This window comes from Sciurus carolinensis, chromosome 4 (assembly GCF_902686445.1).
Source record: "Sciurus carolinensis chromosome 4, mSciCar1.2, whole genome shotgun sequence".
Lineage (NCBI taxonomy): Eukaryota > Metazoa > Chordata > Mammalia > Rodentia > Sciuridae > Sciurus > Sciurus carolinensis.
Window position 1 is genome coordinate 130,420,376 of NC_062216.1, and position 6,000 is coordinate 130,426,375.

Below are 6,000 nucleotides of genomic sequence, written 5' to 3' on the forward strand. Positions count from 1 at the left end.
AAAATTTCTGACTCCGGCAGTTTCTCTTGATAGTTATCAGGTACTCCTACCTGAAAGAATCTCTTTTGTAGCCTCCAATTTTACTTATTCTTGGGGATAACACAAGTGTAGGTGTTAAGTTCCAATAAAGGAACTATTGTCTTTACTTTTAAACCCTGTTATGGCTGTATTTTGGTTATAACTGTTTTTGCTAGGTGTTCAAGACCAAGCTGGTCAAATTGAACTTGTTCCTATCTGCTGTTAAGGGTCAGCTGAATTCCAACAGGGGTTACTCACAGACAACTTGAGAGCAGCTTCTAAGCTCCTTTAGTGTCATTTGCTAAGTAGGGTCTCCTTGATGAGGTGGCTTCCTTTGGAAGCATCATGGATGTCTCCCTATTTCAATGACCCTCCTCTTTGCAGCAGGTGCACTGATTGGCTTTTCATCCTCTAGAGGTCTCATTAATCTCCCTGATTGAGAGGTCATGTGACCCAGAGTTGCAAAGCTCCTTAGAGAAGTTCTCTCGTTCCCTGGGTTCCTGCTGAATTAGAGGGCAAGAACCAAATATTGGTTTTCTTGGCCCCTGTATTTTAATCTCAATCTCTAAGTTTGATCTTAAACATCCAGCAAGTCAGTCTCACCAGTCATAAAGTAAGAGTACTGGGCTTTAACTCTAATGTTTATGACTTTGCAGTTATTTACCCCCTTTTATTTAATTGGGGTCTATATTATCTTATCTGTCCTATAGGTGATAGCTTATTATCTCAAATTAATTTAGTTCGTTTGTTCTTGAAGCAGTACTTCTGCAAAACATTAATCAGGCAACAGTTAGAGAGTTTTCAAGGAAAATACAATTTGGAATTAACAACAGTGAAACATTTAGTTTGTATAATAACTATCTTGAATTTTGGCTGAGCTATACATTATATCCCCTGTTTGATATCACAGTAATTTTACAACAAAAACCAACCTTTTGAATATAACTTTAAATAAGCTGAAGTCTGGCTTATTTTGGAGCCATTCTGACATACAGCAGGGTGGGAGGCAGAGCCTTATCTCAGGTAAGGCAGGGCTCTTTACAAATCGTAGGTAAAGTGTTCTAGTTCTGAAGTTGATCTTTGCCTCCCCTTTAAACATCATTTCAAGAGCGAGAGTGAGTGAGAGAGAGAGTGAGAGTGAGTGAGTGAGAGAGAGAGAGAGAGAGAGAGAGAGAGAGAGAGAGAGAATGGTGGTGGAACTGTTCTTAAGTAGTGGAATTTCATGGGCTAATAACAATGGACAAATGACTGACTAGGAAGTTTGCAGGCTAACCCTTAAAGCCCTTGAAGGAAGAAACAGGTGGTAATACAAAAAGTTGAAAATCCTCTCTGAATGTGAAGATCACTTTGGTCCTTATTCGGCTTCCCTCTGGTAGAATAAAGGAAAAGTCAACTGGATTTCTAAAACACGTGGTCATTGAGCCATCTTTGTGCCAGGCTTTCTGTCCCACTTGCTATGAGCTAAATGGGTTTCACCAATTTTTACATAACTGATATAACAGATTAGAATGGGCTTTTGGATTTTTTATTTACCACCCACCTACCAACAACTGATTTTTGTCTTCCCAGGCTTGTTGAGGTGGCGTGACCCTTATGTGCAATTTATATTGCAGACTTCACAAGCTATAAATGCTCTTAAAATTAACATTATAAAACCAAAGGGAAACAAACTTTTACACAAGGGAATGGAAGCTTATTACAGAAAGCAAAAAGTCTGCTTTTAATTTTAGTTGACTTTTGGTGGTGTAGTATTTTTATTTTGTATTTTGGAATTTTCAAAATATAAAATGATCAGAATAATATAATGAGCACTGATAAATCCATGACCCATTTTCATCAATTATGGACATTCTGCTATTATTTTGTATCTGTATGGCCACTTGTTCCCAATCCCCACTTAATTTCATCTTATATTTTGTGAGATAAATGTTTCTACATTTAAATCACAAATATATTTAACTGCACAACTTTGACAGACAATAGGCCTATCAAGCACCCTTATAAAGTTATAGAATGTTTCTCTGACCCCAGAAATTCCCTTTTGTCATTTCCTATCAATTCCTTCCCTTTCCAGGGGTAAAACCATAGTTTTGCTTATTCTAGAACGTCATATAAATGAAAATACGCTACACTTAGGCAGGAGGGGTCTGGCTTTCTTTTTTCACTATGTCTGAGCTTTGTGCACATGGTTGCATGTACAAGTAATTCATTTCTTCTTATTTCCAAAAATATATTCTCTTGTTTGATGATATAAACAACCTCCAGGAGGGATCTTGGTTTAGTCCCCTCCTGAACTGAATAAGGCTGGCCTGTGTTATCAAAATGATATTGAGAAGATTACAGTGACTTCTAAGCCATAAAAGACATTGCAGCTTTCATATTCCTTTCTCAGGGATTACTCATTCTGGGACATGACACACATTCTGTCTTGAGGACATTGAACAGTCAACAAAAGGGTCCATATGAGGAGAAACTGAGTCCTCCTTTTGCCAGCAATCGGCAGCATGGGAACTGATCCTCCAGCCTCTATCAAGCCTTCAACCTAGCAAAAATCTTTACTGCAAATTCATGAGGGATTGCTTCCAAGCCAGAATCAACCAGCTAAGCTACTTCTGAATTCCTAACCAACAGAAACCATGTAAGGCCTATGGTTTTCCTTGTAATGTCTTTGTCTGATTTGGCATTAGGGTAATGCTGACTCAAACAGTGAGTTGGGAAGTGTTCTCTCTGCTTTTATTTTGTAACAGATTATGGAGAATCTATATCTTCTGTTTCTTAAATGTTTGGTAGAATGCACCAATGAACTCATCTGAGTCTGGTGGTTTCTGTTTTGGAAAGTTTTAAATTATTGATTCAATTTTTACTTGATGATTTTATTCAGATTATCTACTTTTTGTGATTTTTGGGAGATTATATCTTCAAGGAATTGGTCTATTTGATCTAACTTATCAAATTTGTGGTGATAGAGTTGTTGATATTTCCTTATTATCTTTTCATTGTCTGTAGGATCTGTAATGATGGTCCCTCTTTCTTTTATTAGTAATATTTGTGTGTTTGCTTTATTTTTTTATTTTTCAGTTAGCCTAGTACCTGCTAGGGCCTTTGGAATCAAGTTTTGGTTTTGTTGATCTTCTGTATTTTCCTCTTTTCAATTTCACGACTTCTGCTCTGATTTTTATTATTGATTTTCTATTTCTTTCTTACTTTAAAACCTAATTGTTTTTTTCCCCCCTAGTTTTCTTAAAATGGAAGCTTAGATTTTTTTTATTTTTCTTCATAATGTGTGCATTCAATGCTGTAAATTTCCCTCTGCTGATTTCTCTAGAACCACCAATTTTTTTTGAGGCGGGTGTACTGGAGATTGAATTCAGGGACATTCAACCACTGAGACACATCCCCGGCCCTATTTTGTATTTTATTTACAGACAGGGTCTCGCTGAGCTGTTTAGCACCTCACTTTTGCTGAGGCTGACTTTGAACTCATGATCCTCCTATCTCAACCTCCCAAGCTACTGGGATTACAGGTGTGCACCATCAGGCCCCACTAGAACCCCCAGATTTTTGACAGATTATATTTTCATTACACTTAAAATGTTTTAAAGTTCTTTTGTGACTTCTCCTTTGACCCATGTGCTATTTCAAAGTATATTTAATCTCTAAGTATTTGAGGACATTCTAGCTCTATCTCTTATTGACTTCAGCTTAATTCCATTGTGTCTAAGAATACACTTTTTATGCTATCTAGTCTAATAAATTCAAACTGTGTTTTATTCCCCAGATTGTGATGTGTCTTGGAGAATGTTCCATGTGAACTTGAGAAGAATCTATATTCTGTTGTTGTTTGATGAAGTGTTACATCAATGTCAATTAAATCCATTGATTGATGGTACTATTCAGTTCAACCTTCTCCCTATTGATTTTCTGTCTACTGGATCTGCCAATTACTGGTAGAGGGAATAAATCCAACTATAATATTGGATTTATCTATTTTTCCTTGCAGTCCTATCAGTTTTGACCCCACATGTCTTTCTAGCTCACTGATTGTTTTCTTAGTCTTGTTCTGTCTGCTGATGAGCCTACCAAAGTCATTTTTCATTTGTTTTACTGTTTTTTTTTTTATTTCTGGCATTTTCTTTTGATTCTTTCTTAGTGTTTCCATCTCTCTGCTTATATTATTCATCCATTCTTCCATGTTGTTCACTTTTTCCATTAAAGCTCTTAGCTCATCAATTATTATTATTTTAAATTCTTGGTTTCATAATTCTAAAATCTCAACCACATCTAAATCTAAATATCTCTCTTTCCCTACCCGCTCCTCCTCTACCCTCCCCCTTTCTCTCCCTTCTCCTTTCCCCTCCCCTCCCCATCCCCACTTCCTCTCCCCTTCTCTTCCCTTCCTTCCCCTTCCCCTCTCCCCTTCTTCCCCTCTTCCATCCCTTCTTTCAGGGCAGGGTCTTGCTATATTGCCCCAGCTGACCCCAAACTCCTGGGTTCAAACAATTCTTCTTCCTCAGATTCTTGAGTTACTGGGACTACAGGTATGCATCACCATGCCCAGCCATTTCCAAGTCTGGTTCTGATACTTGTTTCATCTCTTCAGACTGGTTTTTGCCTTATAACTTGCCTTGTAAGTTTTTGTTGAAAGCCAGAGTCCCTATTTCAGTTAATAAGACCTGAAGAAGATAAGCTTTAAGTGCTAAGTTTTAGGTTTATCTGGCTAATACTTAAACTGTGCTTACTCTTTGTCAAAGGCTAAAATTTCCTACAGTGTCTTGTTTTTGTCTCCCCTGTTGTCTTTGGGTTTTCCTAGAGTAAGATTTTAAAAGTAAATGCTAAGGCTTGCAGTTCTTTTGGCTGTGGTCCTCCTAGGCAGGATCTCTGTTGATGGTAAGGTGTGGGAGGAAGCGAAGTATTCTATAATCCTGTAGTAAGGGTCTCAGTCTTTTAGTGAACCTGAGTTGGGTATCTCTTTCTACAAGCCAAAGGCTAGTGCTGTGGCTGGAATTGGGTACTTCCCTTCCCCTTGGTCAGTTAAACTTTGATAAAATCCCAGTTGCTTAGGCTCTGGTAAAATCGTTTTCCTGGAGGGAAAACCTTGTTAAGGAGACCAGAAGGCTCTGGGTCTATTTCTAAATGGTTATAGTTCCCTTCTTCATCTAGAGATTTTTCTCTGATCTTCACAGAGAGAACATGGTATGACTCATGAACATAAAGTTTGAGAAATATTATTACTCCCCTAATCTTGGGTTCTCTTGAATTTTTAATTCTCAAGCCAATCTACACATGAGCCTTCAGTCCAATTGATATTTCAACTGCTGGATTCTGCTCCTGTGCTTCTCCTTCATGTGAGCTGTGAGTCTCTATATCATGTGTCTTTCCACTTCTTTTGGGCAGCAGTTTGTCCTTTGACCTTAGTTCTCTAACAGATGTAAGAGTTATCGATTTTCTGTTTGTCCAGCTTTTTCCATGTTGTGAGGGTGGAAATGACAACTTCTAAGCTCTTTCCATGTCAAATGAGAAACTGGATGTCACCAGGGTGGTTTTTAATCCTGATGTCACCATTCATGAACTATGGGCCTCATGTTCTCATCTATAAATAGTTATACCTACTTTGCAAACTTGCAAGTAGGTATAGGTTTTGTGTATGTAAATCTCTTGGTATGACATAGGAATTCAATGAGTATAGGTAGCTTTATAATTGATTGATGGCACACTTTATTGAGGAAATGGGCATGCTCCAAACAGTAATCTAATCTGGATTGAGAATTATCAATCTTTCATGATAGTTAATCCAGACCTTTATTTATTCACTTTTGGTTTTACTTGAAAACCAAAACTCAGTTCAGTTTTTAATTCTTTCTATATATACCTATTTCATATTGCTAGCAACACAATATCACAAATTGGGTAAATTATAAAGAGATTTATTTTGACTCACAGTTCTGGAGGTCCCAGGTTGAGAGACTGCATCTAGGTATAGTT